Source organism: Leptonychotes weddellii, chromosome 14 (assembly GCF_054177405.1).
Source record: "Leptonychotes weddellii isolate Sample4059 chromosome 14, ASM5417740v2, whole genome shotgun sequence".
Classification (NCBI taxonomy): Eukaryota; Metazoa; Chordata; class Mammalia; order Carnivora; family Phocidae; genus Leptonychotes; species Leptonychotes weddellii.
The window spans coordinates 56,772,887-56,784,384 of NC_138382.1; positions in this window are offsets into that span (position 1 = coordinate 56,772,887).

Consider the following 11,498-nt stretch of genomic DNA (forward strand, 5'->3'; position numbering starts at 1 on the left):
AACTCATCTCCTCGTCTTTCACCTTAGACTTGCTGCTTTCTCCTCTAATTTCTCAAACAACGTGGAGAAAATAAACAGAATGATTGAGATGGTGATGGCGATATGACTTTTACTACAGGGCAGAAGGGACGAAGCCATAATCTAGTCCTGGGCTTGGGATCAATGTCTTTGGGTTACGGCGGGTGATGTTATTAAGGGAGTCGGCAGTGCGTTTTGTTTTTAACACCAGACAGTCCTTTTCAAATGCTTATGGGGTGTCCAAGGCATTCTGCATGGGGGGGAAACGGGAAGGAAGTGGAAGACCATGGAAACCCAGATACACAGGGTCTGCACCTTTTTATGTTGCCCCAGCTCCTAGCAGCACAAATTGACTTTGTAAGATTGGCTCTGAAAATGAATACCCAGGACATCACTCTGTGTTACTTTCTGTGAAATTACTTTTCTGAATGAAAATATTGAATTCCTTTGAAAGCAAGTAGTATAATATCTCTGGAAATGAAAATCCTGTGGAAATCACAAAGAAAAGAAGACTGAAGGATATGAAAGCTTTATATCTCTAAATGTTAGTCAGGCCCTGGATTTTTTTTTTTTTTTCCCTTGACAACAATCATAACTGCTCTTTCTGATGTTGATACACTGGGCGCTGGAATCTCCTAGATGCTTCTATTACAGATTTATGTTTTATCTACAATAAACAGCCAATATCATTATCTTAATTTACTACAGCATTTGTATGCGCTCGGCGCTTTTTGTAGTCTACTGGCCTAGCAAGTCTGACCTACGGAATTTTCCTTGTCTCAAGGGGAACATATTGACTTACCGCCAGGCTTCTGCTGAACTGACAGATGAACAGGGCAGATCCTTCCAAGGAGGAAGAAGCATGGACGACAGGCCTTCTCACACTGCATCAGCTACCTGGTTGCTTACCATTATTCCTCAGATCATCTTGGGAGGGACGGCCTCCACCCTTCTTGTTACGTTGACAGATTCACCAACTAACTGTAGAGGGAATTTTCTTGCAAAGGGAAGTACTCTCTCTAAAAATATATTCCCCTTCCCATCTTCTTACTCAAATAAGTTCCCTTGTCTGGATTAGTGGAATCACCTTTGTTTTTTAGGTACATTAGTTTTGGTGTCATTTATTCTTTTTTTTTAAAGAGTAAGGTATCAACTGAATAAATCATAAAATGCTCCCTCAACTTCTTTCCAAATCAGTAGTTTAAAAAAAAAAAAAGTCCGAAAAGAGAGGAATAAACATTAAGGGGAGAATCTGGAAGCCCAATCAAGATAAAGTGATTCCAAAGCAGTATTAGCTTTCTAGAAAGGACATGGAACCCTCTGCCCAGATGGAACTGCAGGCCTGCCTGATGGCTGAGCTGGGCAAGACTGCGGATGAGATTGCTAAGACGCTGTCAGCCACTTTTGAGGAATGTGCACAGCACAGAGGTACTAGGTAACCGAGCCAATAGCTTGATTTCCAAAAGCTTTAGAATGCTTGAGGATGCTTCTGATGTTTAAATAGATTAAAAGAAAAATTGTAAGCCATTAAAAAAGGTATGGTGATCCCTGGGCGTAGCAGTAATCTCTAAGAATACATTATGCCATATCACCTCCGTTTCATTTTGCAGATAAAAACTGGGCCACTTCTAAAGTTCTGTAGTCACAATAGTAGAATATTTGACCTAGGTGCTTTGTAAAATCCTAGAGTGAGGATGAAAACAGAGCTCAATGATTTTCAATTTGGTGGATGTATAATGAATAGCCCCGAAGAGTATTGCAGTGGCTGTTGGGAGGGGCATTTCTGATGAAATGGTGAAGCTGTGGGTCCTTGAGCTGGCCTGGGCCAACATCTTTTTTGTTAAGAGGTAGGTTATGACTCATTTGTTAAAGTTGCTGATGACACAGATCTTGAAGGAATAAGAAAGACTATGTTTTCTTTCTTTTTTTTTTTTTAAAGATTTTATTTATTTATTTGACAGAGAGCCAGACAGAAGAGCACAAGCAGAGGGAGTGGCAGAGGGAGAGGGAGAAGCAGGCTCTGCACTGAGCAGGGAACCCGATGCGGGACTCGATCCCAGGACCCTGAGATCATGACCTGAGCCGAAGGCAGACGCTTAACCATCTGAGCCACCCAGGTGCCTGAAAGACTATGTTTTCTAACAACATTAGATATAAAAAAATCTCAAACTAGAAGGATGTCATTTAACTTCATAATGGAAAGTCCAACGCTTGAGTAGAAGGATGGTTTAAGGTGAAACTGAAAACTTTGTGAAATAGATGATCTGGGTAAATGCAGTCAGTGTGAAAAGCACCTGATTCTTCTGCCCTCACCCAAAAGTTTCCTGGAAAATGTTGTTCAGCCACAGTTCAGCCCCTCTGAGAGGTGACCAAGCATTCATTTGGATCTCCCACACTTTAAGTTACTCCAAAAGAACTCATAATTATAATCCCATGTTTATATATGCTACTATATGATTTTATACATGCACAAGTTCGAGCATATAGTGGGTGCTCAAAAAATATTCATGGATTGAGGTTCTGAATTGTTTAAATTCTGTGGCTTCCTTGTGTACTCCATGGCGCCTTCATCATATGCTCTTCTGCCCAGGGGACCTTCCTTCTTTGTATCTCCATTTGCAGAAATCTGTCAATGTCCTGATAAAATATTAGTGACAATTAATATCCGAAGTTGAACTTCGGATAACTTGGACTAACATCCCTTTATCTTCCTACCACATTTCTCTACCCACCTCGCCCAGTCCTTTCCAATACTGTGCCAACATAAGGTGAACTTCGAAGTTGAACTTCGGATATTAATGTTTCATACCAAGTATTCTTAAAGCCATTTGGCAAGGTGCGGCTCATCACCGATTAATGTTCCTCAAGCCTCTAAGTATACTTCTGGTGTCCTATGCATTGGAGATCAAAGACTCAGGGGTACAACCATTCCTTGACAGGACCGGTGGCTGAATTCTTTGAAAATTGTACCAGCCAAAACCAAATATGTCAAAAGCAGTTTTCCAATAGAGTAATGCCATGGAAGAGGTTTAGGCTATTTCAACTACTCTAGGGGGCTATCACTACCTCTACTCTATAGTTACTTAAGCTGAACTCATGTAATAAGTATCTAGGGTGAGAGGTGGAGTGAGTAGAGAAGGAGTTGGAGATGATAAATCAGCGTCCCTGCTACTGCCACAGGGTTGATGGCTATGGGTCACATCTCCTCATAGGGTTTTCTTTCTCTGCTTAAATAAATTAAAAATTGTTCACCCTGAATTATGTACCCCAGGCTCTTGTGTAGCTATGGAATCACAAGCAGCTAATACAGAGAAAGGAAACTGCAATGCAGAAAAATGCAAACAGCACGAATTCGTCTCACTTGGTGGGCAACGGAGAAACTAGAGGGGGTGGACGGTAGACACCGGAACATTGTCATTCATGGGCAGTTAGGGCCCCAGGTAGTATGGTGCCCACCTGTTATGGTACTTGCCACACGTTACATTACTGTATTATTTCACTTAAAGCCCTAAGTAAAATTATGTGCTGTATCAAATATGTAAAACGAATGTATCTAGAACCAGGAGTGCCCATATAAACTTTTATGAAAATTGTTGTAGATCCATGAAATGCTTATTTTTATTTGTCCAGGCTTGAGGTGTAATGTGTGTGTAGTTAAGTGAGCATCATACATTTTCAGTCTCAATTTAGAACATTCTTTTCTGGTGTCCTCATAAACCAGCAGTGTGCATGGAAACCTAGTTTTGACACCCAAGCTATTTGTCTTTAGGTTACTCTTAACCAATTAGCAGCAAAGAAATGTTTTGCTAGACTGTGTGTCTTGAGTTAGTTTGGAAACTATGTGCATCAAATACTTCCTACCTCCCCACTGTGATGGGTACTGAGAACCTGGTGGGAAAGGAGAGACATGTAAAACGATTATCAGAATACTGTATGGTTAGTGCTGTCTTGAAGGTATGTATGGAATACCACAGGAGCACAGATTTGGGGAGTGGGTTTGTTCACAGAGGATTTCCTGAAAGAAGTAGTAACTAGGTTGAGTCTTGAAGCTAGCTTATCATTTTCAGAATTTAAATGAAACATCAAACTATAGGAAGATTTTTCCAAGCTTTCTAGTCTTTCTTTATGGTAGAAGCAAAGAGCTAAAATTTACTTTTGTGGTTAAGTTGGATCATCCCCTCTTGCTCTCTATCTGTCAACTCTGCTTTTCATTAGAAATAAATTTGAAAATTTGAAAATAAATCCCAAAGTGTCTTGAGCTGGTTGCTAAGCTCAATTATTGAAAAAGGATAAGTCAAGATCTTCTCATATGAAGTACTGAGCAAATAAATGAAAAGGAAACAAAACTTTTTAATGGTGTGGTGGCAGTAAATCTCTTTTGGTGGAGGGAACTCTTTTTTTTTTTTTTTTTTTGTCCTGCATAGGAGTTTAAGTGGGAGCGGAAGATGCCCAAACTGGGTATTTGGAAGGCCTCATGTATAGCCACATAGCTAAGTCACCATTGGCAGTGTGAGAAGAACTCTGGGGAGGTAGATGGGGCTCAGATGGGGGAGGAGTATCAGGTGGGTCATTAATATCATCAGTATATTACAATAATACAGCCAGAGCTCTGGCTTGAAGCACTAAATGTGTGTCACTCCCACCTTATGTTGGCACAGTATTGGAAAGGACTGGGCGAGGTGGGTAGAGAAATGTGGTAGGAAGATAAAGGGATGTTAGTCCAAGTCTTCATTCATCGCTTGTTAGAAGCATGACCTTTATTGCCTGTTAAACCCTTAGGATTCACTCTCCTCATCAATGCAGTGTTGGGGGGCAAAGGAACAGGTTTGTAACAGATTAACTCTAAGGGCCTATATAATCTGAAAGTTTTTGACTGAATTTATAACACAAATTATTTCCCCTGCCCCAAAGGCTCTTCTTCCCCAGATTGTGGCATGTGCTGTTCTCTCACTTCCACCAAATCTCTGCTCCGTGAGGCCTTCTCTAATACTCTGTAGAAAATGGCAATTTTGTAGAACTCTCTTTCCTCATCTCTTTTCATTTTTCTCCATAGTACTCAGGACCAGCTGACATAATATGCATGTATTTATTTACTAGCCATTTGTTGCCCCCATCAGAATGGAGGCCCAGGAGGGAAGGGTGTTTGTTCATTGCTTTCTCCCCAGTGCCTAGGAGTAAGCCTGGTGCATAGTAACCTTTGTGTGTCATTCTTCCAGCATCTCCTCACTCTCATCAGTGTGTTTAAGGTTTCTCTAGACTCATGCCAGCTTGAAATCAATGCTGCTTGCTTTCTTCTGGGCCCTTAGCTCTACTTGTAGGAAGCCCACAGTCTCTCTTTATACTGTAGACCTTGCGTTAAGAGCCTCTGATCTAGTGGAACAGAAAGGTCTGAGCCACAATGGTAGCCATAAAATTAATGACATATATTGAAAGAAAGGGAAGAGATAAACAACCGAAGGAAAAAAAGTAAAGGTATGTGTTTTTTATAGAGGACCTCATAATCAGAAATAGAGTTGCATGAAGCTTATTAATTTGTTATTGATAATAAATGTTAGTTTAAAAGAGGGCTAATGACTTAGGTTTAGTTTGGCCATGTGACTCAAGTGAGATACTTTGGTAAGTAGCTTCCATGTATAAAACATGGTAGGAACTTGAAAAGGGGCTTTGTGGATTCTACTGTTAAGAATTATGTTAGGGATGCCTGGGTGGCTAAGTTGGGTGAGTGTCTGACTCTTGATTTCGGCTCAGGTCATGATCTCAGGGTTATGAGATCGAGCCCTGCATCGGGCTCTGTGCTGAGCGTGGAGTCTGCTTAAGATTCTCTCTCTCCCTCTGTCCTCCATCCTGCCCCCTACCCTGGCCTCTCTCTCAAAAAAGAAAAAAGAAGTTTATGTTAATGATATGGTAAGAAATCCTTTGGAATGATTCATCAGACTTTATCTTGATCTTGCACAGGAATTTAATATGCACAGATTAAAATTATACCTAGAGTCAATGACAATTACTCTTGGTTCACTTCTTGTAATGTGACCCTTGTCTGCACACAGACACATAATTATTGGGAACCACTGGCCTCTTAGTTTCTATTTCTGGCTGATTATATGTGTTGTTCTTTTTTCCCCGTAAAAGTCTTAAATAGGCTGCACCGTGATCAGATGGGTCATATTTGGCCCTTGGGCCCTCATATTGTACAACTCAAATGGCAAGCACTTTGAAGAGATGTTGTACATGGGTAAAGGAGAAGGAAGACGAGACAACTTGTAAATCTATTCACGAAACAAATGTTTATTGAGCATCTATCTCCTCTTTACCAGCACTGCCTAAGTACTAAGCCTATAAAGATAATTAAGGCACCCTTCCTGCCCATGAGGGAATCAATGTCTAAGGCTGTTGGCAGAAATGAAGAAGAAAGCAGAGGGCACTGGGTGGAGAAAAAGATTAAAGGTCAAGACTCGGGCTTGTCAAGTTTGAGATGAGAGCGAGACATCCAAATGGTCTTTACTGTGCTTTTGAAATGAGTAAAAAATCTAAGTTCTGTGGGGGAAAAGCATTGAGTAAACGGAAGACCAGCATGACATGGATGTGAAATCTGTTTTGTATTGGGAAGTATACATTTGATACTTCATGGATGGAAGAAGGTTTTGTTTTGCTTTGTTTTGTTTTTTTCCTAATTTAAGTTAGGACTTCTTGCCAAGTTTCTGCTTAGGAATTCTGAACTGAACTTCAAATGTTTAGGGGCTTCTGTTTTAAACACATTTGGAGTTGTGGCTTCTTGTTCAAGGAAGAAAACCCCTTCAAGTACATCAAAGAGCTGTGAAAAAAGATACAGTATGTTGACAATTTGTGTAAGGGCATCAAAACCAGAAAAATTTCTCTGCTGTACACACAAATTTCAAAGTTAGGGGGAAGGTTTCTGGTGAGAGGCTTCTGTTGCTGTATTAAACCCCAAATACTTGGGAATAATTTAACACATTCACTGTACCGAAAGTGTGACCTGGCTCACCCAGCAATTTCAAACCAAGGTCTAGAAGATGTTTTCTCTGGTGGGTGACCTTTAAATAAATTGTGAGGCTTCTCACTGCTGTGCCCAGGTGAGAAGTCAGGGAATAGAAGCAGGGGGAGAAATCTTCCCAGAACATCAGAAGCCATTTGACCCGGGGCCTTGGGGAACCTGCTTAAAAATTCAATTTAAATCACAGTGGCCAGGATCTAGTGAGAGGATGATGGAAGATTTCCTGTGCTGATTCAAGACTCATTTCACTCCTTAATCCTATTGAAGACCTGGTAAAAGCAGGTACAGAATAAAATCCACACCTGCAAGGGGCAAGCCCACTATTAAATTTTTGGCAGAGGAGCCTGGGTGTCACCTTCACACAGATAGGGTCTAGAGCCCCAGCTCCATCACCTACTCTCTGGGTAAGCTCAGACAGGGCTCCCTAACTTCTGTAAGCCTCTGTTTTCTCATTTGGAAAATGGAACCAGTAACACCAAGCTCAACAGATTGTTGCTTGAATAAATAGATGTTGGACATAAAGTACCTAGCAAACTACTGAATGCTTAAAAAGAGCTCAAAAAATGTTACCCCTCCTCACCTTTTGTCTCTTTGTTTTCTTTCCCTTGAGAGGATAAAATAATCTTAGGACGAGTTTAGGTTAAAGTGAGGATTTCAAGTTAAGAAATCAAGGAGGTGGTGATTTGGATCCCACTTCCAGCTCTGCCACAATTCGTCATAGGACCTGAGGCGAGTCACTGACCCTCTCTTACCTCTGTTTCTTCACCTACGAATTGAGGATGGGATGGCAGTTTACAAATATTTGTAAATTGGGATAAAAGACTTAAGCTCTTACATAGGAAGATGCAGCTAACAAAAATGGTCGAGAAGGTGCTTTGGAGTTCAGCTTCCTGAGTTGCCCCCTGGGCTCCAAAATTTACTTGCTATGTGACTTAGATCTAGTTACCCAAGATCATTGTGTCTCAGTTTTCTTATCTGTTGAATAATAATAATAATAATAATAATAGCATTTGCCCTATAGATATGAAGAGTAAATGAAATAATGTATATAGAATACTTAGCATATACCTAGCACCTAGTAAATGCTCAATGCATATCTTTAGTTAGTCAGGCAATTTTGTTGGAAACCTCACTGCTTGTGACCAGAGAAGAAAAATTGAATTAACAGAGAAATCTTAAAGTGTGATTTTGAGCTACTCTGGCTTAGAGACCCTGAATACATCTTTCAGATTTCTGTTCCACAGTGGAGTATAGACTACTGGGTTGTCCCAGTGTTTGAGAACCATTTTGGGAATGGCAAGAACTTACGTTGTTCCTGGAACTGCTCACTCCTCCGAGCCTCTCTTTATGGAGTTGACCTTCCCCTGGAAGAAAAGGGCCTCCAGTCACAACCTGATGGAAGAGTGTTGGGTTTGCTCTGGTTTGGAGTAGTTTGCCTATAGCTTAAGAAGCCTGCCCTACAATAATCACCACGACCTTCCAGCATTGAAAGTATAGAGGACCACAATTTAATCCTGCTGTTGGGGAATCAGAGTCTGATATACTGAGGTTCCAATTCTGTTGCTCAAGTAAACTTGGTTCAAACCTGAATTAGTAAGAGTTTTGCTCGCAATATTCCCTTGTGCAACCTCACTAAGGGGAGAGGTAAAGTCCTCGGGGTTGCTGTGAATGATGAATCCAATTAATTGCAGTGTCTAAAAACTCTTTATAAAGGAGTTCCAAGGAAGGAAATGCCTATGGCAACCAGCAATACCAGATAAAAGAGGGTATCATCAGGGCCAGACCGAGATCTTTGGAAGACTTTAAGTGCTGAAAAGATTACAGTGTCCCACCTCCACCTCCATCGCTATTCTCCACATTATATGCAATCGAAAACAAAGGTAGATTACAAAGTAAGTGTGGCCAAGTCCAACAAAGTTCTGATTTTTCCATGATGATTTAAAAATACATTTTTTTTTTAAACCCCTGCCCTTTTGGTGCTCAGAACACATGTTAGTTTGCCATGGATGATCAAGCCTGGGCTGGTTGTCCTGGTGATCCTGACCTAGGGATCGCCATACAGAGAGAGTATCTGAGAGATCTGGGAAGTGATTGTCCCACTGATAAAAGAATATAATTAACTAAATGAGTGGATCATTTTGGAGTGTTTGCTTTTCCTAGAGGAAAGGCAGAGTTGACAGAGGATGTAGGAGTGATGCCTCCCTAGGAGTACAAGTCCTCAGCAGTCATAGCACACATACAATATTGGAGTAAGTGCACATTAATTCAGAATTCTGGATTCGAATTAACCTCTTAACTGATTTTCTTTAATTAACCTCTTAACTGATTTTCTTTAGTCTTATTTACTTCCCATAGACTCTTTTTTTTTTTTTTTTAAAGATTTTATTTATTTATTCATGAGAGACAGAGAGAGAGAGAGGCAGAGGGAGAAGCAGGCTCCCAAGGAGCAGAGAGCCCGATGTGGGACTCGATCCCAGGACCGTGGGATCATGACCTGAGCCGAAGGCAGACGCTTAACCATCTGAGCCACCCAGGCGCCCCCCATAGACTCTTTATATTGTTGCCAGAGTGATGTCTTTAAAAAAATGTGATCATGATAGTCCTCTGTAACACTTTACGTAAAACCTCACCATTGCCTGTAGAATAAAGGTAAACCCCTTTGTACCTTAAGTTCTTTACAGTGCACTTCCTACCTACTGACTTTCATCCCTCTTCATTGCTCTAACCAACCCAGTGCTTCAGCTGGGCACAAAAAATACTCCTTCCAGCCGCTACATTGTTTCTACCGCTGCTCCTTCTGCTCCGCTTTCAACTACCTGGTACATTCCCAGTCATCTCTCAGAATCAGCCTTTCCGGATTCTTCAGGCAAACTCTGTCTCTCTCCCTTGTGTCCCCTACACAGTTGGTTCAGTCTCTCCGGTCACAGTTCTGCTATAACCTTTCAGACATGGCAGTTCACATGTCGGCATCCTCTTTGCAACTGTGAGCAAATGTGGGTAGGGATTAGGCTTTGTTCCTTTGGGTATCTTCATTGACTTGTTCGGTGCCCAGCACACAGTTGATGCAAAATATTATTTACTGAATAAACATAATCACTAGTTCATAAATTGGCAATAATACAGTAACACCTACCTCCATGGAGGCAGAGATCATATAGCTGGCACTCTCTTAGTTGAATAAATGAGTGAGTGAGCGAAAACCTCATAGAGCTATTGTGAAAATCAAAATGAAAACTATGGAGGCTTTATGAACTATGAATGGCTGGGCTTGAGGAATGATTACTATGATTGCAATGAGAACAGTCCCCTAGCTTTCATAGCAGGGTGGCCATGTGCAGAGGGCCTTAGGAGGCAGCTTTCAGCTGCCTGACTGTCACCCCAGGTAAGGAAAAGGCAGTGTTCCATCAACTGGACGTGTAATGGGGTGAAAGTGAACCTGCTGCTTTATCTTTCACAGCTTGTGAAGGCTGTAATGAAAAGATCTGAGAGACTCTTTCTCCCTGGTCCTGGAAGAAGAGTGTCATAAATGTCCAATTTACCACTGATTGCCACATTGGCCCAGGGACTCCCCATTGAAACATAGCTAACCAGAAGTGCTCATGTTGAGAAAATAACTTAACATCTTTTATCACCCTAATTGAGTAGCAAATTTGAATAATAAGAACTGCCATTAATGAAACAACTTCTCTGTGTCACGTGCAGCGCTAGCATCTCATTTGATCTCTACACAATCATACAAGTGGGTGTATTGTCACCATTTTGGGGAACACGAAGCTCAGTCGGGTTAAGGGTTTTTTTTCCAAAATCACTCTGGGTATCAGTCAGCTTTCATTATTATTATTTTTTTTTTTTAGCTTTCATTATTATTATACTGAGGTAACAAACACCTCCAATGTCTCAGCGTCTTGGAACAACAAGACTTTAATTCTTAATCATATTAAATGTCCAGTGCAGTGCCTGATGTCAGCTCTGGCTCAGCTCCATGTGTCTTCTTTATTTCAGAACCCAAGCGGAAAAACAGTCTGTATTGGGGTATGTTATTCTCATGAAAGAGAGAAAAGAGCAATGGCCAACCTTCCAGAGACTCTTAAAGCTCTTCTGGATTGTGGCATACATTACTTCAACTCACATTTCATTGGCCAAAGCAAGTCATATGGCCAAGCTTGAAGTCAAGGGGATCGGAGTGAGTGCTTTTCCCGTAGAGAGACATCTCAAGTCCCATGGCAATGAACAGGGATGAATAATTGGGAAGGAATAATTAGGGGCAATAGTAAAATCACCTAGTAAGTGACGAGTTGGGATTTAAACCGAAGTTCTTTCTTTTTTTTTTAGTTTTTTTTAGTATGTTAATCACCATACATTACATCATTAGTTTTTGATGTAGTGTTCCATGATTTGTTATTTGCGTATAACACCCAGTGCTCCATGCAGAGCGTGCCCTCTTTAATACCCATCACCAGGCTAACCC